The sequence below is a fragment of the Haliotis rufescens genome, unplaced genomic scaffold (genome assembly GCF_023055435.1).
Source record: "Haliotis rufescens isolate VD_foot unplaced genomic scaffold, xgHalRufe1.0.p SCAF_16, whole genome shotgun sequence".
Classification (NCBI taxonomy): Eukaryota; Metazoa; Mollusca; class Gastropoda; order Lepetellida; family Haliotidae; genus Haliotis; species Haliotis rufescens.
Genome location: NW_025963846.1, coordinates 1,239,507 through 1,262,435, shown reverse-complemented (window position 1 = coordinate 1,262,435; position 22,929 = coordinate 1,239,507). Strand labels below are relative to the sequence as shown.

The window sequence follows — 22,929 nt, the reverse complement described above, 5'->3', positions numbered from 1 at the left end:
TTTAGCGATACCGAGAACTTAGATCTGATTTTAATGAGATTGTAATATCCTCTTGCTGCGCGGCTGTCGTAAGTCTGTGTTAAAGTATGGGAGTTATAATATGACTGTCGTAAGTCTGTGTTAAAGTATGGGAGTCATAATATGACTGCTGTAAGTCTGTGTTAAAGTATGGGAGTCATAATATGACTGTCGTAAGTCTGTGTTAAAGTATGGGAGTCATAATATGACTGCTGTAAGTCTGTGTTAAAGTATGGGAGTTATAATATGACTGTCGTAAGTCTGTGTTAAAGTATGGGAGTTATAATATGACTGTCGTAAGTCTGTGTTAAAGTATGGGAGTTATAATATGACTGTCGTAAGTCTGTGTTAAAGTATGGGAGTTATGATATGACTGTCGTAAGTCTGTGTTAAAGTATGGGAGTCATAATGTGACTGCTATAAGTCTGTGTTAAAGTATGGGAGTCATAATATGACTGCTGTAAGTCTGTGTTAAAGTATGGGAGTCATAATATGACTGTCGTAAGTCTGTGTTAAAGTATGGGAGTTATAATATGACTGCTGTAAGTCTGTGTTAAAGTATGGGAGTTATAATATGACTGTCGTAAGTCTGTGTTAAAGTATGGGAGTTATAATATGACTGTCGTAAGTCTGTGTTAAAGTATGGGAGTTATAATATGACTGTCGTAAGTCTGTGTTAAAGTATGGGAGTTATAATATGACTGTCGTAAGTCTGTGTTAAAGTATGGGAGTTATGATATGTCTGTCGTAAGTCTGTGTTAAAGTATGGGAGTCATAATGTGACTGCTATAAGTCTGTGTTAAAGTATGGGAGTCATAATATGACTGCCGTAAGTCTGTGTTAAAGTATGGGAGTTATAATATGACTGCTGTAAGTCTGTGTTAAAGTATGGGAGTTATAATATGACTGTCGTAAGTCTGTGTTAAAGTATGGGAGTTATAATATGACTGTCGTAAGTCTGTGTTAAAGTATGGGAGTTATAATATGACTGTCGTAAGTCTGTGTTAAAGTATGGGAGTTATAATATGACTGCTGTAAGTCTGTGTTAAAGTATGGGAGTTATAATATGACTGTCGTAAGTCTGTGTTAAAGTATGGGAGTTATAATATGACTGTTGTAAGTCTGTGTTAAAGTATGGGAGTTATAATATGACTGTCGTAAGTCTGTGTTAAAGTATGGGAGTTATAATATGACTGTCGTAAGTCTGTGTTAAAGTATGGGAGTTATAATATGACTGTCGTAAGTCTGTGTTAAAGTATGGGAGTTATAATATGACTGTCGTAAGTCTGTGTTAAAGTATGGGAGTTATAATATGACTGCTATAAGTCTGTGTTAAAGTATGGGAGTCATAATATGACTGCTGTAAGTCTGTGTTAAAGTATGGGAGTTATAATATGACTGTTGTAAGTCTGTGTTAAAGTATGGGAGTTATAATATGACTGCTGTAAGTCTGTGTTAAAGTATGGGAGTTATAATATGACTGTCGTAAGTCTGTGTTAAAGTATGGGAGTTATAATATGACTGTCGTAAGTCTGTGTTAAAGTATGGGAGTTATAATATGACTGTTGTAAGTCTGTGTTAAAGTATGGGAGTTATAATATGACTGTCGTAAGTCTGTGTTAAAGTATGGGAGTTATAATATGACTGTCGTAAGTCTGTGTTAAAGTATGGGAGTTATAATATGACTGTTGTAAGTCTGTGTTAAAGTATGGGAGTTATAATATGACTGCTGTAAGTCTGTGTTAAAGTATGGGAGTTATAATATGACTGTCGTAAGTCTGTGTTAAAGTATGGGAGTTATAATATGACTGTCGTAAGTCTGTGTTAAAGTATGGGAGTTATAATATGACTGTTGTAAGTCTGTGTTAAAGTATGGGAGTTATAATATGACTGTCGTAAGTCTGTGTTAAAGTATGGGAGTTATAATATGACTGCTGTAAGTCTGTGTTAAAGTATGGGAGTTATAATATGACTGTTGTAAGTCTGTGTTAAAGTATGGGAGTTATGATATGACTGTCGTAAGTCTGTGTTAAAGTATGGGAGTTATGATATGACTGTCGTAAGTCTGTGTTAAAGTATGGGAGTTATAATATGACTGTCGTAAGTCTGTGTTAAAGTATGGGAGTTATAATATGACTGTCGTAAGTCTGTGTTTTCTTTATTTTAATATATTTCTTCATCATGTTGACATTTCCTGTGAAATAAAAACCAATAAACATTCACCTAGAGTTGTGTGGTTGTCAATTTTATTCATCCAAGATTCAATAGTTAATGATAGAATATATATTATATCCTATCAGTAAGGCATTAAATTCAGTTTTCATCTTGTCCATGTTCAGTAAATGTCATCTTTGACAGTATCATAAAAAATGTTTTCCTGATTGGATTTATCGAAAAAGAAAAAATATACCTGGATATATTTTCTTTGTATTATTATTAATATTTTATATCCCTGTTATGCAACTGATGAGGCATCCAGGATGATGCTGGACCAGAATGTATAAAGAGATACAAAAAAATTATAAAATCAAAGGCAGGACCATTTGATGGCTTATGATACTGTTTATGACAGCAAGATATTTTTTATAAAACTATGGTAGTTAGGACTCAGATTTTACCAATTTATCAAAGTTGAAATTTATCCAAATTTACCAAATTTACCAGTTTATCGAAAAAGAAAAAAATATACATGTATATATTTACCAAGACATTTACAAACACACTTATTCAAATGCACATTCATATCATGTTTGCAAAAGTAATAAATATTCATGTTTGTATGATAAAAAATGTGTCACAGTACAAATAAAACCCTAATAACAGGTTTTCCTACTTTCCAAGTGATATTATTCATTGAGATATCACTGTCATCGCTGAATCTGATTCCCTCTGTCCATCATTTAGTCCAAACGGACAAGTTACACAGTTAAACGGCTTTTCCATTCAGTGTCAGCCAGACGACTGTCTATTATACCGCGATATCTCTGTAACGGCTTACATCATGACGATCGTCAGCACGTGCCCAATGTCTTCCTTTTCGGGATAACAGGGCCCACGGTAGAAAGCATTGACTGTTGACATGCCAAAACCCATCCAGCCATCCTTACAGAATGGCAGACAAATTGCTGGAACAAAATACCTCCTTCGGTTCTAAGCTATCTCATTTTCATTAGCCCTGTAATCTTTATCCTGTCCCAAATTTATCCTAAAATGATTCTAATGACGTGAGCAAATTAAGACCCGATCTCGCGGATTGCGGGCAGGTGTTGTCTGTTTACACCCTGTCTGTGAGGTCAGTTGAAGGTCAGAAGTATTCTGCAGTTGTCATTGTTGGCTGCGTAATCAAGCAGACGTACTAAGTCTTCGCAATCATTGTGTCATGTCCCCTAAGAGAGCAAACGAAGAGCGAGGGTTGCCCATATTGAGTGAACGCTTCTAAAAATATGATCTAGCGATCCCGGTATTGTATCTAAAAATACTTGGCCATCTGCATGGAGAGAACTGGGTGGGATGTTTGATCAGGGGAGAAGAATAGAGCCAATTAATTCTCCGTTTGGGCCCCTGAAAGTTTTGTAAGTGCATCTGCCTGAACAATTTCAGATGTGGTCAATTTGTTTACGGTTGGTGATATAACATCTTGAGAGAGGTCTGTTGTGCTTGACAGCTGTCGTAACAATGTCCATCGCCCACTGACCACTCGTCCGTGACGTAACCCCAACAGAAATATACCACGCAGATCCATAGCTATCAGAAGCTCTCACCATTAAACAGACCAACCATGGCCCATCAACATCAAAAGCAATTCTTTTCCATCAACATCAAACAGAAAAAATGGCTGTTACCCAACAAAACATGTAGTGATAAATATATATTTCCTCAACACCTTTTTAGCTTACTTACTTAGCATGACATGACTCCCCCAAGGCACCTTCAGGACCAGCTTGTAAGCATCCTCTGATGAAGGAGTAAGGATATGCTCCGAAATATTACCGTATTCGACATAATAAGTGCCCAGGGCGCTCTCAAAATAAGAAATAGGGGGCTCCTATTAGAATATAATTTTGGTGAGAAAAAAAATTGAGTTGAAAGATCAGGGTTTATGCTGACAGCCTGAAATGATACAAAAGAAAAATCTGTGCGTATTATACACGACCGATTTATTTTCCAGAATTTAATTGCCCATAATTAAGGGTGCATATAACACATGAGTGCGTATTATACACCAATAAATAAGTCTTGTTTACTTTTTATCAATCGGAAGGGTGCTAATTGGGATTGTTCACTAGCCAATATATTAGTAAATATCGCCGTGGGCGTTTATTAGAGCGGGGCACTTATTACGTCGAATACAGTATGTTCCTCATAATAAAGAAGTTGACATCCATAGATTCTCTTTCTTAATATGTGTATCACTTCTAAAGGCCATTCAAAGACTAGCTACTGAACTGTTCACATGGGCAACAGTGTGTGTTTTATAACTGGTGTGTTATATCAAACCTCATTATATATGAAGTTGACTTTATAACTGTAAAAATATATACTGCTAAAATGCTGTACTTCAGGAGTTTATCTCTATATGAGATATTCATCTTGAAGATCTTAGATTTAATTTTTTACTTTGTCATCACTTGACGTAAAAACATATACTGCTAAAATGCTGTATTGGAGGAGTTTATCTCTATATGAGATATTCATCTTGAAGATCTTAGATTTAATTTTTTACTTTGTCATCACTTGACGTAAAAACATATACTGCTAAAATGCTGTATTGGAGGAGTTTATCTCTATATGAGATATTCATCTTGAAGATCTTAGATTTAATTTTTTACTTTGTCATCACTTGACGTAAAAACATATACTGCTAAATTGCTGTACTTCAGGAGTTTATCTCTATATGAGATATTCATCTTGAAGATCTTAGATTTAATTTTTTACTTTGTCATCACTTGACGTAAAAACATATACTGCTAAAATGCTGTATTGCAGGAGTTTATTTCTATATGAGATATTCATCTTGAAGATCTTAGATTTAATTTTTTACTTTGTCATCACTTGACGTAAAAACATATACTGCTAAAATGCTGTATTGGAGGAGTTTATCTCTATATGAGATATTCATCTTGAAGATCTTAGATTTAATTTTTTACTTTGTCATCACTTGACGTAAAAACATATACTGCTAAAATGCTGTATTGCAGGAGTTTATCTCTATATGAGATATTCATCTTGAAGATCTTAGATTTAATTTTTTACTTTGTCATCACTTGACGTAAAAACATATACTGCTAAAATGCTGTATTGCAGGAGTTTATCTCTATATGAGATATTCATCTTGAAGATCTAAGATTTAATTTTTTACTTTGTCATCACTTGACGAGATGTGACAGTCACATACAGTACCTTGGGATGTAGAATATGTGGATGGTAAACCAGGGATTCACACAAGTCTATTGACTCTGGGTATTAAATAATGGGAGTCCTAGTCCAATTTTGATGGTCCTAGAATGACAGTTGTACCAACCGCAAATGACACACAAACTCTGTATGATGCTGTATGAATTTTAGATGTGTTCTTTGATACTACAGTTTCTATGATGACATTTAAAGACAGTGAGTAAAATTCCCTAAATTTCAGTCAGAACTGGATGGCAACATTGAAAGGTACCAGATCAGATAAAATGTTGCAAGTCCAGAATTTTCTAGGCTAAGGAACACAAGTAACAAAAGGGTAAACAAAAGAAAAGAACTGTTTCATGTTAGACCTAAAAAAATGGCAATGAACTGGTGGATGGTTATCTTAGTAACTTTAACTCCCGACCATCGGGCGTGCAACTTTTAAAAACTGACAGTCTGTCAGAAAAACAGGCCATCTCCGACTGTCAGACAGAAGGGTATTTTAAACACTGTTACAGACATTATCCAGCTTTGACCGTTATCAGAACCAGAAATATCAGAATAATTTTAAAAGTATTTAATATTATTTTGAAGAAACACGTTAAATATTTTTGGGCAATGAGTACAGCTACAGTATTGACAGAAGAAATTCAAGGCAAACGAACGCGATGTCAAAACTGTTTGCTGTATGTTGATAGTTTTCAGAGTCACAGAGCAAAGTTGAACTCAATTTAAAGAAAGAAATTATTATGTGGTACATTCTTGAGAATTGTCAAATTCGTTCTTAAGAGTTTGGTTTCATCTTTATTCCTGTAGAAAATGAGCTGTAAGTTTTAATAAAATTTACTTTAATGACACCTGGATTTTATAATATAATTTAAGTTTAAACATAAAATTCTAGTTCATCTAGAAACAAATCTTTGAATTAATCGTGAAATTATGTGATAGGAAAGATATGAACATAACAAGGATATTACTAGAAATGACATTTTTTAAGAAAAAATGGATTTGTTTACATTGATGCTCACCTTAACTTAACCTAGTGAACAAAATAATTATTTTCGTAATGTGCAGTAACACGTTGATACTGTAAAATCTCATTGCCCAAGAAGTCCTAACATTTCACCTCAGATACTCTCATTACCCTCGACTTCATTGACCAGAAACACTAAATTCCTCAACATTTCATAATATTGCCCGGAATCGCTATTACCGTTGCAGAGAATGCACCAAGGTTACACAATTAATTGAAAATGTCCTCAACTCAACCCATTTCAAGGCAACTTTGTCCAACATCACCCAAACCAGAAGCCTAATCTTAATTGTTGTTGCACAGAATGTGACAACGTTGCATAAGTTTAACTCTTCCCTGTCCCGAGCGTTGCACCGACCCTACCAAAGTTGTAACCAGCCGTATTGTCTGTGAATCTGTATGGTCTAACGTTATGGCTTCATTTAAAGGGTGCCTGGCCTCAGTTCAACTTTTGCATAATCTAAGCAAGAAAGATAATTGGGCTGTGCAAGGCTCTGTAATATTGCCACGCAGGTCTCTGGGACATTAGGCTTAGGACGCTAATGTTATAAAACCCTTCCCGGTGTGGTTCGAATCTTATCTGAAATTACGGAGATTCTGGTTCTGTGCTTAACATTAAGCAATGGAGCCGTGTAGGAGAACAAGCCGCCTCCGCTGGTGTTACTACACAAATCGTATAAAGTGTAAGACTTTGTAAGAGATTGTCTTCTCCAGCTAATGGTGTGGTTTCGGATGGTTTGTCCTTGGACTTTGAGGATTCAGTGTGGGTGACTGTTGATGTGGTTTGGTTGATCAGGGTTCGACAAATTAAGATATTAACTTTGGTTCTTGACACAATTTATCACAGTATCAAAACCAAGTCAGTCATCAAATATTCATTTTGTATTTTTTGCTCTTTGTCCTTTCAAGGAGGGTCATGAAAAACATGTACAAGGACATGGGGAGGGTCATAAAAAACATGTACAAGGACATGGGGAGGGTCATGAAAAACATGTACAAGGACATGGGGAGGGTCATGAAAAACATGTACAAGGACATGGGGAGGGTCATGAAAAACATGTACAAGGACATGGGGAGGGTCATGAAAAACATGTACAAGGACATGGGGAGGGTCATCAAAAACATGTACAAGGACATGGGGAGGGTCATCAAAAACATGTACAAGGACATGGGGAGGGTCATCAAAAACATGTACAAGGACATGGGGAGGGTCATCAAAAACATGTACAAGGACATGGGGAGGGTCATCCAAAAATATGACAAGCATTATGTGAGGGTCATTATTTTCAGTACATTAGTGCATCAAAAGCCTCTGACCCACCCCCGTGTAATAAATGGGTGGGACCATTTAACAAATCTTTATGGCTTGTCTGATAATGTATTTGTTTTTTACAAATTGTTGCTTGATGTTATTGTCCCCCTGACAGGGGCTAGGGAGTCCATCTATGTTGAAGTGTATAATATCAGCTAGTGTTTTAATGTATTGGTTGTGCTTCTATTTTTGATATTGGTTGGCATTACCTACAACCACTGGGGACCAAAGTGATGGCAAAAATCCTGCTGGGATTCATGCAGGAAGCAAAAGCACATGATTCCCGGTTAGGTGGTCTAGCTGTGGTCTAGCTTTGGTTGCTAGTGGTCTATAGCCTGGTTTTAATTTATATGAACTAATTTGCTGAAATATTCTTTGTTTTAATGTTGCTTAGGTTTGTTTTATATCTCAACTGTGATATTTACATTACTGTTTAACTGTCCTTTGTCGACAGGTCTTTAATAATAATAACTACCTTGTTCTCATCGCGATATGGCAATATTGCCGATGCGGTGTAAAATTTTAACTCACTCACTCACGCTCACTTGATGATGGGGCATCAAAATTGGTTAGGACTGACTGGTCAGTTACAAAGAACAGAAAATATATAAGGGGAAGTATGCTCCAAGATTTAGTGTCTATTTCCCATCTATTTCTAGGAGTTGAAATTAGAGACTGTGTCAAACTGAGCCATTGTCTGTGTGTAGTTATCAACTGCTAGACGTATAACAAAATAAAAATTAAGTTTAAAGACAAAGTGGTTTTCAGTGAGTTTAATCAAATTTGCAATACTGCCAATTTGCATGAGACAAGTCTCCCTTTAGACAACCTTAGAATATCTAGTTATTAACCAGACTGAATGTAAAAGTCAATATGATGGAGTAATATTATAGTAATAGTCATGATTAAGAGCAAAAATTAGTGTTGTTATAAAAAATACAAATTATAAAGCCCCTTGATAAGTTAGCCACCAGTAAGTATATAGTCTCTCTTACAGACCACAGAGCATATATCTCACAAACCTTTCACCTGTATTCCATCCCCCTCCTCATCCCCGCCTCAGCTTCAGCAGCCTGTACTCGTCCCTTTTTAAGACCAGAAAATTAAATGACTTGAACGATCCCCCTCACATATACTTTATTGCAGGGAGTTAATACAAGTATTTATCTAGAAATTATGCCAAGGGATTTATCCAGGCAAATTTGAAGAAAAAAAATGTTTTGTTCAAATTTGGGATTTTTTAAAGTTGTGCCATAACAACCTCTTTCTATTTATTCATCCAGTTATCAGTGATATACAGGTTATTTCTACAAAGCTATGACATTAGCTATCAGTTATAGATGTTAACGTAAAATGGGAAACTTTTCATTCCATTTTGGGAAATTTTAATGACATATGCTACAGCCTTGGGGCTGAATACTATGCAGTACAGAAATAGTCACTCATCGAAATCAGCAAGTATGTTCAAACTCAGATTTGGTACCTTTTAGAACTATTAATATCATTCTTATGCACTATGAATCTTCTGTTTCTATTCTATTCAAGAAATACGTCTGCCATTACTTTCCAATCATTCATTACACGTGTATTTGAATTTGTTTGCAAAGCAATGTCAGCACAACAACCATCATACCTCTATTTTAAGTTTGTTTGTTGTTTAACGCCGCACTCAGCAATATTCCAGCAATATGATGGGGGTCTGTAAATAATCGAGTAGGCGATGTACAACAACCATTGCACATGACACCTGTGGGCTGGGCATAGTGATGACATGTTTTTTTATAGTTTGTAATTTTCAAAATTTTCAAAACTTTATACCCATTTTGGCTTAGCTTTTTGTTTCCCTCCAAGACAATATTTCACGTCAGTGTAATAAAATGTAATATATTTTTTCATTTTTTCTTAAATCATGGACAATGGAAAATAGTGTTGTTTTAAAAAAATGGATTAATTATATAATTATGTTAAATAAATTAACATGGTTCACAACAGGAATGTGACATGACATACAAACAATAGAAGAGGGATACTTACATACAAACTCACACATACAAACACCCAAAACATTTTAACACTAAAATATGATGAAGTTATAAGTGATTGCAGTACATGCACATCAATTTACAGGCCTAAATCAATCCTTCATGTGAGACACCGTGCATCAAAACTGTGCAGTACATCAGCTTGGACCAAACTGAAAACAACCTCCTTATTGATACATAGGTGAAGTTATCAACAGTGACCAGAGTCTCAGTGACATGGCGGTATGTTGTGTAATAGACGCTGAATGTCCTTGCCTGTAGTGGTCACTCAATGTCCTTATCATGGTCAACGGGATGATTTATATCCTGTAGATGACAGATGATGAATGACCACCACTTGGACATTGTATCATAGATCTCGGCTGATTAATGAAGGACTTCGCGCCAGGATCATTCATTCAGCTAGGGTTATAGAGGTAGCGGGGATTTCTAAGCTGTACTTTAGGACAGGAGAAAGTATCTAATTTTAGGAGAAAAGTGTTTTCAGTATTTGGATCGATCTATTGAGGTGAGGCCTTGCAGATTGAGATGGAAAAGAACGTTAATGAGCTCTAAACAGATATGAGTGAATTAAATGTTATGTTCAAGTTCCTGGACAAGAAATAATACAGAAAGAATACGTAAGACAAGTTTTTTGTTAGGTCTAACATCAAATCTCTTTCTACATTCACAATGAATACTAATGGTTGTGAGTTAATAAATTAACATTGCATCAGAACTGTTGAACCATATGGAACAAGAACAGGTTTTGATCATGTCATTAATACATTAAAAGCGTCACACCCAGCCCAACGGTTAAAAAAGAAGTGCTTGCAAGGTCAAGCTAAAGCAGACTAAACCACAATAACTCAATTTTTCCACTTTTCAAAAAGGTGAACAAGCATATACATGATGCAAGTAGTTTGTTTGTTGTTTAATGCTGCACTCAGCAATGTTCCAGCCATAAGACGGTCTTCTGTAAATAATTGAGTCTTGACCAGACAATCCAGTGACTAAAATCATGAGCATCGATCTTACCAATTGGGATACGATGCATCAACCAAGTCAGTGAGCCTGACCACCCGATCCCTCTAGTCACCTCTTACGACAAGCATAGTCATCTCTTACGACAAGCATGGGTTGCTGAAGACCTATTCTGACCTGGATCTTCACAGATGTTTGCCCTGAAAATGTCATAAACGGTTATTGACTAAGTTGTGATCAGTACTTGTACAAATGGTAGCCCAGTTAGCTGCTTGTCTTGAAGTGATGATGTCTGAAGGAACAGTAGTATTGTGGAGGTCGTCAGTGTCAGAAACTGTAGGAAGGACATACCTAGAACTGCATAGATCTATATTTCCTCAATCACATGTGGCATCCAAAATACTATAAATATGTGTTTCTGTTCCTGACATTTTTCATATATTTGTAAGAAATGTAAGAATGTTTTGTTTTTTAAGAATTCTATTCTATTTGTAAAAAAACAATGCTCCATAACTACATGGAGTGTAGTGACGTCAAGTGGTTTCGGTGTTCATCCTCATGGCAAAGGCTGTGTTTGATAGTGTTCGACTTGTTAAGGCGAGCAACGATCCATGCCATTGGAATCAACCAATCATCAATACCCAAACATCCATGTGTGAAGCCCATTCTTTGTGTCCTTTGCTGGAATGTTGCAAGAGCTACCAACTCATTCAACAATAAATACAGCAGTAATGAAAACTTTCAAGAAATAAGAAGTCGTAGACCATGTCAAGATGTCTCCGACGGCCATCTGACAGTAATAAATCAGGTTCCAAAACACATCATGTTATCTTCTAAATCTAGAACCCTTATCTCCAGCCAGCCAGCCCTGTCTGTATTTACCTTCAGTCAGTAATTGTTCTCCTAATCAAGCTAGCTTTGTTTTAGTTGCAATGAAGCATAAAACCTGTCTTTGTCTGGCGCATGCGTCCCACCTGCCTCCCTGACCACCCCACGGGAAACAATCACAACCTCTCGTGTTGCACAACTCAAAACAGGATGGTCCTAGTTTTCAAATTTCGGCTCAGGGTTGATGTAATTAAGGCATCAATTAATATTGTGTTGAGTGTAAACAAGGACGGGTTCCAGGAGTGTGGTCAGTTGTGTTCTTGCCGGAGGAAATGACCAATCAGTGACCACGGGCTATTGCTGTCCAGTACTGTGGGATAACAGGTCTTTGATGGTGTTGGGGTTCAACCTGGATTGGTGAATTCCTCATGAGGTGATTTATATTGAAAACATCTTTTTTTTAATTGTCTCTCAAAATCGTTCGGGGCAGTTGGGTAACCTTGTGGTTTAAATGTTTACCAAAGACCTGGGTTAGATTCCCAACATGGGTGAAATGTGTGGATCCCATTTCTTGTATCACCCTACCATGATCAACCCGACTCACTCACTCTCTAAATCATCGGGGAATCAGGTAGCGTAGTGGTTAAAGTGTTCGTTCGTCAACCGAAGACCCGGGTTCGATTCCCGACATGGGTACAATGTGTGAAGCCCATTTCTGGTGTCACCCGCAGTGATATTGCTGTAATATTGCTAAAAGCTCACTCAATCTAAATCATTAGTTGGTCAAATGTTGGATTAATTGTTCTCAGTGCAATGCAACTCTTTTAATAGGATCGAGAAAAAGAATATGAAGGTGACAGTTCTGGATTTCTGTATGATAGTCATTATTGTCACACACCCATTCTTTGGAAGAGCAATACCCCATGATTGTCAGAGGTGTGGTTATATTCTCTGACCTGGTTGGCTGTGTGCTATCATGAACTTACAGCATGGATGTTGCTCATGCTATCAATCCCTGGTTTGTCCAACCAAATTATTTACGGGTTGCTGTAAAGTAGTTGGTATATTGCTGACAGCTGCATAAAACAATATTCAATCACTTGTGAAAAATGGGTTCATTTGTATGGATATATTAAAAGATAATCTTTGTTTTTGGTTTTTAGTTCGTTGTTTAAGTGGTTCAAATCAGATTTTCAATATGGCCACCACGACAACCATATTGAGAAACCTATTTTTGACCATTATTCACTCAGCAATATTCAAGTTATATGATGGCAGCCTGAAAATCTGAACAATGATCAATATTGTGAGGAATGATCTAAGCCGATGGCGTACAAATGACGGGCAAGTCACTGAGCCTGCCCACCCAATCCATGTGGTCACATCTTACAGCCACCATGGGTTGCTAGGGACCTGTATTCTGGAAAACTAAGTCTCACCTTGAATAACCATAAAATACAGATATATCACCGAGACTCTCCATCCATTAGCACACTCATGAATAGAGTTTCCTACAAGAGAAAGAGGGGCGGTCGGGTAGCCTAGTGGTTAAAGCGTTAGCTCGTCACGCCGAAGACCAGGGTTCGATTCCCGACATGGGTACAATGTGTGAAGCCCATTTCTGGTGTCCCCCGCCGTGATATTGCTGGAATATTGCTAAAAGCGGCGTAAAACCTCACTCACTCACTCACTCACTCACTCACTCACTCACTACAAGAGAAAGAGCTTGTTTTGAAGATCAACTTGGTAAAATGCTCATATTTGAAAGCGGGGCATACAAAATATCCTTCAAGGTAAAATATAATTTAGTAGAGCAGGATATGCTTACCCTGTACACATGGTGTCATCACTGATTTTCAGTGATCCATTCACTTCATTTTCACCTCTAATTTGCCTTTTCGCCCAATGGAATCTGTTTCAAAATTCTAACCCTGGCCTCAAATGCTACATGGAAACAGCCCCATTATATCTCACCGAACTACTGCCTAATTACAAGCCTTCCAGATCTCTCCGTTCTCAGAATAACCACCTGTTACAAGTCCCGGAAACCCGTCTCAAAACCTTTGGTCAGAGATCTTTCCATTTCTGAGCTTCCTCGCTATGGAACAAACTACCATCTGATCTTAAGCTGTCGCCATCGCTTTCATCCTTTAAGGATCATCTGAAAACACACCTTTTCACACAACACTTTCAACTCTACTCCCCCTTTCATTAGCATTACTTGCTCAAACTATGTAGCGCCATGGGCATTAACTTGGTGAATGGAATCTGGTGCAGTATAAATGGACTTATTATTATTATTATAATCTGGCATTTATGTTATACCTGGTATATGAATTATAAAGAAACCCTCAGTTAATAACTGGTTGTGCAATTGGAGTAATTTTATCCAACCATCATATTATTTTGTATTGCATATATTCAGAGATGCCAGCTATATTACTGAACTACATGTGCCTGTCAGCAGGAGGTATGTAAGTGTTCCAGCAAAGACTGAACCAGAACAAGTCCATCAAATATGCCTCCCCAGATCTATGACAAATCCAGTAATCCCCTAAATTCTCCCTTACAGCATCATTTTCTCTATAATTGTTGCCCGATTTACCCTAGACCATCCCCACGATGTAAGAGGAATGCACACATGTGTACCCACAGCAGCCCTGTGTTGGCCATCTCCGTAACAGTGTTGACAATCAGTGCGGACCATTACCTCCAGCGGTAATCTGACCACTACTGGTCACAGCCCACCCACTGGGCATCTCCAGCACACTTGTGGTCAGCATGCCTGGTCAGTGTAAGGGCCATTAGTACCCCATGATGCTGCTGTTCAGCATACCCTGTTACGGGGAGAGAGCACGCGATACGTCAAACCTGATTTATGTGGGGTCTTCATTTGCAGTTTGTTTGAGAGGCAAATGGGACACAGGTTCATTGTGGTTCACTGTTGTGACAACGGGGTTTAGACTAACATCTAGTCTCTGAAATAAACATATTATTAATGAAAAAATGTTGTTAAATTATAGTAATAAAATATAATATAAAGGAGCCCAGAGACTTTCTCATTATCCAATTTTCCTGATTCTGCAGTAATCTAGACTTGCCAAATATTATAGACTTGCATGGGCTGTATTGTATATATTTGTTTCAGGTTCTGTATCACAAACTAAACTGGGTTGAAATAACAAAATGTATATTTGTTATTTTCTTCCCAAATTTACATATCTTATAGCTTTTTTATCCCCCCGGCATATAATGCGGGGGATATAGCGATCAGCCAGTCTGTCTGTCCATAATCATTTCCTTTTCCAGGGCAGAACTTGAAAACCATTCAGTGTATTTGATCGAAACTTGGCAAATCTATCAGTCACATACTGAAGTGGTGCCTTTTGATATTTTGGGATTTTTCAAATTTTTAATTTTTTAAAAAAAATTATGGAAAGAAGTTGGACATAGACTCCATTTGGGATGGGGATCGTTTCATAAGCAGAATTCGAAAACCATTCAGTATATTTGATCGAAACTTGAAAGATGTATCAGTCACATGCTGAAGTGGTGCATTTTGCTATTTTGTAATATTTAAAAAAATTATTTTTGCTATTTAGGAATGTTTCAAAATTTCATTTTTCCATGTATCCATGGACACAAGTTAGACTTTGCTGAAATATAGGTAGGTGTCGTTTCTGGAGCAGCACTAAAAAACTGTTCAAAAGTGTTGAATCAAACTTGGAGCATGTATTATTCAGGGGTTGAAGTGGTGCCTTTTGCTATTAAGGAATTTAGATGTATTTTTCCTGTTTCCATGGCAAGAAGTTTGACTTTGACTACATCTTTAAAACTACAGTAATAGGTATTCTTCCTTGAAACTATGCACACATATGATCAGTTTTTCATCTGGTGCCTTTTTGCTATTTAGGGATTGTTTGAATTTATATTTTTTTTGTTTCCCTGGCAACAAGTTTGACTTTGACTGTTCATGTTGGTGTGTACCTGACATAGAAATACAAAGTTCCGAATCCCAATTCCATGGTATTGTTTTGATAGCTCAATAACTACTCTTGTACACGCAGATAATTTGTTCTTTCAAATTTGTAGGGATCGGGGGGATTTGTCATCTTCTGATGACTTGTTTAAAAAAGAAATATACACAATATGTTTTGAGGTTTGAAGTAAACGTGATAGTTTTACCATCATGTGGGTTAACATCTAATCTCTGAAATGTAAAATATTTAACAGAAAAAAACAGTTATTTAATTATATTAATGAAATATTATAAAAAATTAGTCTCTCTTCATTTCCTGAATTCCTGTATTGAACATATTTGTTTCAGGGTCTGTTTAACAGACTAACCACCATGTTTAGAGATTCTTTGCCTCTGGTAGGGCAGGATACATCGCGAACACCATGTATCATCGCTATTTGATGGTGATTCATAAACACATACTTATGTCATTGTCAGAATCTTGTGATAGGCGTAAAAGGCGACTATGCTTGTCGTAAAAGGCGACTAACGGGATCGGGTAGTCAGACTCGCTGACTTGGTTGATACATGTCATCGATCCCATTTGCGTGGAATAATGCTCATGTTGTCAATCACTGGATTGTCTGGTCCAGACTCAATTGTTTTACAGACCGCCGTCATATAGCTGGAATATTGCTGAGTGCGGCGTTAAACAACAAACAAATGTTGCGGTATGAAAACTGGAAGCAGTGTTACCTCACACATTGTTTGAACACATGATAGGTGTCAACATAGATAGGACTTCATCTGTAGCTTCTTGACAGGGTCTAGACAAAACCTTTTGGCCATCTGAGATCGACCAATGATCACAATGATAGCATTTGAGATTAACAGATGGACAGAATGGTGAGGTGAGGCGAGGTGAAATTGGGTTTAACGTCGCGTCCAAGATTATTGCACTTGCATTTAGTGACGTGCATGCACATGTGTGTGTGTGTGTGGCTGCTTGTACTAGTCCAGACTGATGCCGATTTATAGTGCTAGCACACTGAGATACCATGCCACAGTTTAACATGAATACCCCACTCAGACACAGTATACTGACTCTGAGCCGACCAGTCCTGTTTTAGCCCCTTAATGCCATGTGCCAGACAAGGTAACAACAAGTACCATCTTTTAACGTCTTCTGGTATGACACGGCCGGGGATCAAACCCCGCATCCCCGGACGCTCTACCTCTAGACCAGGGAGGTGGTCCACAGAATGATAGAAGACTCATGATGAGTAAGTTAGCTCATATCACTTTAAAGACATGCATAAAATCTATGAAATCTTTTATTTCCCAATAACTTTTTCTCTTTAATATATTTTTGAATACTGATTTCAGGCTTTGCTTATTTTTGTCATCAAGATGGTTTTGATTAGAATAGAGATATTCCACAGACATGGTACAAGATTAATCAATTTAATCCAATATCATCTTCAGAAGTGCATGCATCACTGGACATATGACCACTGTTACAGTCAGATCCCCTTGAGTAATGTAAACTCTGTTTATAACGAAACACGCTTATGATGAACTGATGGATATCACAAACTGTTTCTTGGGACTGTCCATTTTCTGTATATATGTTGTACATTTGCGGATTAAGAACTACGGTAATAACAAATTAAAATTAGTGGTCCCTTTGAGTTCGTTATAACCGTAGTTTACTGTATTTTCAAATTGGGTTTTCTTTCAACCAAATCATTCCAGATTTTGTTAGCTTGTTAAACATTTCACTCAGTCACACAGAAGATCTTTCAACTGTATAAATTCACGAAATATATTTTGTGAACAGGTGTGCATTTCTTTTGGTGATGAGTATGTTACAGTTGTATTCGTAAATAAACCAGTAGACTCTATCTAATCTTGACACGGCATTCTGACCTTTGGTCAGCAAATGGTAACTGCTACTCCCTAATTTGACCACAATCCCTTAAAAGGATAAAATTCAAACACTGAGATGCCAGCTTGAGGTGAAAGTTTGGGTTGGGTAGATTCAAGAGGCACTTGACAATTCAAGGTATGTTGCTGATTAAAGTAAGGTGATTATTTCCCCCTAGCTGCACCCTTTCTGCTGGCCGTGCCCTCGGGGCCTTGTGACACATATGAGAACTTCCTGTGAGTCAGTCTGAGTCAAACTTGATCCCTCCAGTGGTGTTGCTGAACCCTCAGATGGCTCCTTGCTTCATTTGACTTTCTGGGCTGGGAATATGGTGGCTTGCATATTTATTTGAGACAGAAGATTTTTGTCAGCAATTAGAAACATTATGTTTATATTCTCAATGAAGAAGGGCGGTGGGGTTGCATAGGGTTAAAGCGTTTGCTCGTCATGCCGAAGACCCGGGTTCTATTCCTTACATGGTACAATGTGTGAAGCCCATTTCTGGTGTCCCCCGACGTGATATTACTGGAATATTTCTAAAGGCAGTGTAGAACCACACTCACTCACTCAATGGGGGAACCAAACATTATATTTCACAGTATCCAGCATAGCCAAACAAATGTTTTGTTTGCACAAATATGAAGACAAAATATTTTTGATACCTCTAGGCCTATATTAAGGGAGCATTTGTGACAGCCATTTCAAGATGTTCTCTAACCAAACAGGGAATTTTATCGTTATGTATTTCATTTCTTAAATATATGTTTCAAATACACATTTGACATTGACTAGGTTTGTTATCACTGCCTGATTCAGACTAACATCTAGTCTCTGTAATGAATATATCGACCGAAAAAACTGTTCTTCAAGTATCTTAATAAAAAATAAAATAGAAAGGAGCCCAGAGACACTCCTCATTTTCTGATACTACAGTAATCTAGACTTGCCAAACATTATAGACTTGCATGGGCTGTATTTGATATATTTGTATCAGGGTCTGTAAGACAGACTACAGCAGGGGGTGCCTACCCTGTTTTGTTAAGTCATCTTTCACCTGCGTCACCACATATATTTTCATACATTATTACTTAGGAACAATGCTACCCCTATTTCAAATCCAGGATCCACCGCTACATACCTAAATGAGAAATGCTGCTCAAAGTTGCGTTAAACCTAACTGCCTCACTTGCTCACTCAATAAAGATAAAGTAAAAAGAATGGTTAGTATTTTTTTGCAACTTATTTACAAGTTGGAGTGTTCCTCACACCAGGGATGAGATTAACCAAGTCAGCTATGGTCACACTAACCATGTCATGCTGTCTTTATTCTATTGCTGATACCAGACACTGTTGTTCCATGGCCCTTCCTTCCTACCAAGATCTATGGGCAGGAAACACACAGTGATTACACAGGCCTGTATGGACACTGGTCAGCCATTCCCCTGTGGGATTACCCACTGACCAAATGGCTGGACATTGATGAGGAAATGGACGGTTATGTAACATTACCCTGGGGCATTCCTACCCTCCCAAGCTTGGTGTATACCTCTTACTGAAGTATGTTTGCATACTGGCAGGGGGCAGGGAGATAGCTTTCTTCCCCTACTGTTCATGTTAAATGTTCGAGACTATGCTGAGATTAGTATCATGTCACTTGGAAGGAAATGAGTGTCTTACATCAATGAATATGTTTCTAATTGTTCCGTCTGTATCACATATCTATCAACTATATATAGTGTTGTCCTATGAATATGCTGCATTAATTATTTCTTCTTTTGAAAAAAAAGGACAATAGATGTTGGAAGAACCGGTATTTAGGTTTGATTGTGTTGTTGAATGTGTTTTTGCAATAAAAAACTTTTTTTTACGACAAACATAATCCAGTTAGATAAATTACATATACCACAATAATTGAATCTAGATACTTTTTGTCTAATGTTTGGCCTTTTAATCTAAGGACATTTTTAACATCAGGTTTGAGTTGAATATGTTTTTGCAATAAAAAGATTTGATAAAAAAACATCATCTTTGTTATTTACAAAATAAAATGTGACAAAAGATATGGATCTTGTAGTTTGTGTCTGTGATAATTGTTTTATCAAAAGACATTTCATACATGTTTCTGACCTCGATGGATTTTCAGAAAAACATAAGACCACTGGTTTGGGGCAGAAGTAATTTCCAAAACCATATTCCCGAAAGCAACAAGTTCTGCATGGAAAAGAGTGTCCATTATGATATACATATTTCTTACTTAAAAGAGACCCAAGTATGTCCCTGTCCTTGTATCACTCACTCCCAGTGGAGACAGCTTTGATTTTTCTTGGTGAAAAAAAATCATTTATAAATCTTAATTTCTTGCACATATCGCTTGAAAGGCTGGTTGTCTTAAGACATTTTTTAGTGTTTTTTAGTACCAAGCAAATTGTGCAGCTACTACTTTTTGTCCTTTTTGGAGGACAAAAAGTGCCTCTTGAAGCAGTGATGAAAATGTTATGTCTCACATAAAACTCCCAGCCCCTCCATCAAGATTATTAATGGTTGATCCTTAAGACTCTGTAAGGTCTGTGCCCAAATACTCATATCCCTGTTACCAGGATAGCACCCATCATCCCCTAATATGCTGAAATAGCCAGGCTACTATCTACATCCCTGTCCTCACAGCTGTCTGCAGATGCTATCTCTGATAGACTTCACTGGCATAATTGACCTGTTGACTTTAATCCCACTGTGAATAGACTGGCCTCAGACTTTTCGTCACTCAAAGAAGTCCTCATTCTGTTGGCCTTTGAGTAGATAGCTGCCTAATACTGAGGATTTAACACTCATAATCCCCTGTTGTATTCCATGCAAATATTTCAAATTACCATGGTGTTGCAGTCTTCATTATGAAATGTTTTGTTCAGTTTTCAAAGGTTGTCAAATTGACTAATATGAAAATAAGATTCTTATGTGTTTCTCGCCATGGAATGCCTGGTCATTACCTGACAAAGACCCTAGAGAAAATATTTAACACAACAATCGAACCCCTTCAATTCTCATCCCCCTCTCAGCTTTAGCAACATTAATACTCATCCCCTTCTCAGCTCTAGCAACTTTAATACTCATCCCCTTCTCAGCTCTAGCAACTTTAATACTCATCCCCTTCTCAGCTCTTGCAGCCTTTATTCCTCTACTTCTCAGTTCTAGCAACCTTTATTCCTCTACTTCTCAGTTCTAGCAACCTTTACTCATTCCCTTATCAGCTCTAGCAACCTTTACTCATCCCCTTCTCAGTTCTAGCAATCTATGCTCATCCCCTTCTCAGTTCTAGCAATCTATGCTCATCCCCTTCTCAGCTCTAGCAATCTATGCTCATCCCCTTCTCAGCTCTAGCAACATATACCCATCCCCTTCTTGGTTCTAGCAACCTTTGCTCATCCCCTTCTCAGTTCTAGCAACCTTTACTCATCCCCTTCTCAGCTCTAGCAACATATACCCATCCCCTTCTTGGTTCTAGCAACCTTTACTCATCCCCTTCTCAGTTCTCATGAAATTGAACACTTGAGGGTCCCTGCATAGAATTAGGTACATAACTTTATTTCGAGGACTACATATTGATATTGAATAGGGCGTCAGAAATCACCTTCCATTTGCTTTCAAAGAAGAACAGCCTTACACATGCTGGTTAAGACTTTCAAAATATTGAAAATGCCTATTAAAACAATATGATGCATGGATGCAGTAAAATAAAAATCCAAACCGCCTGTATAATTTCCCCATTGTATTGTCATCTGATGCAGGACAACATTTAACCCTTTTTCTTCTGTTTTAGGAATTTTTTCACAATTTCCAACCTTGAGACTCTTTTAATAGCCACTTACCAGCCTTAAATGTAGTACAAGAATATAGAACAATGAAATCAGCACCATCTGATACAGTGCCTGAAATAACATTTCATTTTCAGCCTCAAAAGTTGATCAATCCATCACATCCTCACCCACAGTGCAATTTAATCCTTCACATAATGGTGACCCAATCAAATAAACTCAACCACAAACAGTTCCAATCTGATTGAAGGCCTTCAAAGAGATTGCAAAGGATATTTTCATGCTTATCCGAAATTCCATTTCATGGTGGCCTGACCACCAATATTTGCCAATACCTAGGTTTCCCCTGAGGGGTCTACACCTACCAAACCAGTTTACACTGAAGCCTATGTCCCTAGGCAAACCTTCAGGCCATTCCTCTGTAATAGCTGTCATTTCTTACCGTGTGCATCAGACCATTGTTGGCTTTCCTGTATACAATGGAAGGTGACTGCAGACTAATTAGTCCCTGTTGGGGGCTGATATTATCCCCTCAAAGTGTTACAAATGTACCTTTCAGGAAAGCTCAAAGGTGTCGTTACTGATGGACATATAATCGCATGTCTTACCTTTCGGTGTCATTGTAATGGGTGTCTTGGTAGTTTGCAAAGTTAAACGTTTTGAAAACGAGATGTTGTAAACTGTTCATGTCCATGGAGTTGATCAGTGATCTGAAGCAAGATGCTGAACAGATGTTGATAGGAATTTAGAAGTTGGAGTACTAAGTAAGGATAGGAATTTATGGATGAACAACTTCTTTATTACAATTAAGAGCGATGTTTCGGTGTAGGTTCTAACACCGTTATCAAGCAAGTGATATTCAAAGTATGGTTGACAAGTATATATACAGGTAGGAGGCAATGTTTATACAGTAGAGTAAATAGATACTTGTCAACCATACTCTGTATATCACTTGCTTGATAACAGTGTGAGAACCTACACTGAAACGTCAGTCTTCTGTAATAAAGAAGTTGTTCATCCATAACGTCTTATCCTTATATATGTTCTTCTGATGGCTTGAAATTTTGTTGAAGTTCTTTCTGAGATGCATCTTTCTTTATGAATACTATGTCTTTGAACTTGTGTAAACAAAGGTCACAAAACCTTTTATACAACCTTAAGACCTGTGAAGATCAAGGGTAGAATAGGTCTTCAGCAACCCATGCTTGCCGTAAAAGGTGACTATGCTTGTCGTAAAAGGTGACTAACAGGATCGGGTTGTCAGACTCGCTGACTTGGTTGATGCATGTCATCAGTCCCAATTGTGTGGATTTATGCTCATAATGTCAATCACTGGATTGTCTGGTCCAGACTCGGTTATTTACAGACTGCCGTCATATTAGTGGAATATTGCTAGGTGTGGCGTTAAACAACAAACCAACCAACCAACCTTAAGACATTGCTTCAAATAATAGAGTCAATTGTACAATTTCCTGTATATCATAAGCATGTGTTTATCGTAACACATTTGGTTTCTGGCCCTCATGTCCTGTATCATTGTAGCTTGTTTCGTCTTTCATTCCTTGATTCCCCACATGGGTCCAATGTGTAATCCCATTTCTGCTGTACCCTGTCATGATTTGTTTTAATATAGCTAAAAGCAGAA

The 22,929-nt window shown here is 37.5% G+C and overlaps 1 protein-coding gene across 2 annotated transcripts in view; it reads left to right on the top strand.

Annotated features, from left to right (window-relative positions):
- Positions 1-22,929, top strand: part of LOC124144871 (protein MON2 homolog) — a 119,624-nt gene that overhangs the window by 59,523 nt on the left and 37,172 nt on the right. The window lies entirely within an intron of this gene.